This window comes from Sarcophilus harrisii, chromosome 3 (genome assembly GCF_902635505.1).
Source record: "Sarcophilus harrisii chromosome 3, mSarHar1.11, whole genome shotgun sequence".
NCBI lineage: Eukaryota > Metazoa > Chordata > Mammalia > Dasyuromorphia > Dasyuridae > Sarcophilus > Sarcophilus harrisii.
The window spans coordinates 278,449,775-278,451,534 of record NC_045428.1 but is presented as its reverse complement, the minus strand read 5'-3'; positions in this window follow the sequence as shown (position 1 = coordinate 278,451,534).

Sequence of the window (1,760 nt, the reverse complement as noted above, 5' to 3'; positions counted from 1 at the left end):
CCTTTAAATCCTCAACACTATATTTATAGCCACTCTTTTTGTGGTGGCAAAGAATTGGAAATTGAGTGGATACTGGTTAATTGGGTAATGACTGAACAAATTGTGGTATATGAATGTAAAGGAATTCTATTGTACTATAAGAAATGATGAGCAGGTGGATTTCATAAAAATATAGAAAAACTTAATGATGCTGAGTGAAGTGAGCAGAACCAGGAGAACATTGTACACAAGTAACAGCAACATTGTGTGATGATCAACTATGATAGAGACACAGCTCTGCTCACACATACAGTGATCCAAGACAATTCCAAAACCCTCATGATAAAAAAATGCTATCCACATCCAGAGAAAGAACTGATGAAGCCCAAATGCAGATTGCACCACAATATTTTCCCCCTTTGGGGTATTTCTTCCTTTTGTTCTCTTTCTTCTTATACTACATGACTAATATAGAAATATGAAAAAATCCTTAACATTATTAATGGGACTCTCACTAAGTTACTGCCACAGATGACTATTCCTTAGTAGTCATGATAGTTAATATTATTAATATTTTTAAATATTTATATTTATGCTGTCTAGTTGAAATCCCCAGCATTCTTCTGCTAGATATCCCATGATTTGTTCCTACTTAGGAGTTTCTTTCATGACTTGAAGACATCATTTTACTTTCACCTCTTCTGGAAACCTTTATCCTATCATTTCATCTCACAGTGACTTTTCTTTTCCCTAAACTCCTATAGAACTGGTTTGTAATTTATTATCTTCCATTATTAACCTCTTACCAACATATATTGTTTTTCCCAATTAAACTACAACCATCTTGAAGGCTGGATTAATATACTTCTTTGTATGTGTTCAATACAATTTTTGCATATATGCAAATATGATTAGAAGATAAATTAGTGCATTATTATGTTACTAATTTTTTTTTATCAGACTTTCTTTTTCCTCTAAAACACACACAATGGCATTACTCAATAGAGGACAGAATAATGAATTTCCAGTTTGTTTTAAATCACTTTTCTTATTAGACTTTGCATAATAGCCATTTCTAATGAAGCACTTCCCATTCCAGTAACCATATCCATTTCACAACTACTGACTCTTCTCTCCCATGATGTTCTCACATAGCTGTGGCAAGTTGTCAAGACATCTCAGAGTGAAACTTGGCTTTCCAGTAGGAGCACATGGATCTCTAATAAATTTTTTTATTTTTATGGATTTTTCATTAGGGGAAAAAAACCACCTAGAATTTCTTAAATATGAAAGAAAAATCTCAAACAAAACTTTAAAATTCTTTAAAATCTTAAAATATCTTTTAAGATGGTTCTTTGCATGCATATTTGCGCACTTATAGCTATGTAAGCTGATGTATATATAACTCAGATGGAATATACCAAATGTAGATAGATAGCTAGACAGATAATGTAAGCTGATTTTTTAAAGTAAGTTTTGCTCTTTGCATCTCCCTTCAAAACCAATTCTGTCTCAGAAAACCTTTAATAGATTCAGTATATCACTGTGCCATAATAAATAATGAATATTAAGAATTCAAAGAAGATTTGGATATTTTCTATGAACTGATGAAAAATGAAGTATGCTGGAGCATACATAGCTGAAGCAGGAAAACAATACATTGATGATCAAACATTATAAGTAGGAAAAATAAATTTGAAACCAAACACTGTGGAGTTATAATGACCAAATTTGTTCTTTAAAAAAACCTATGAAAAAATGAATTTCTGCCCTTCTTTGTC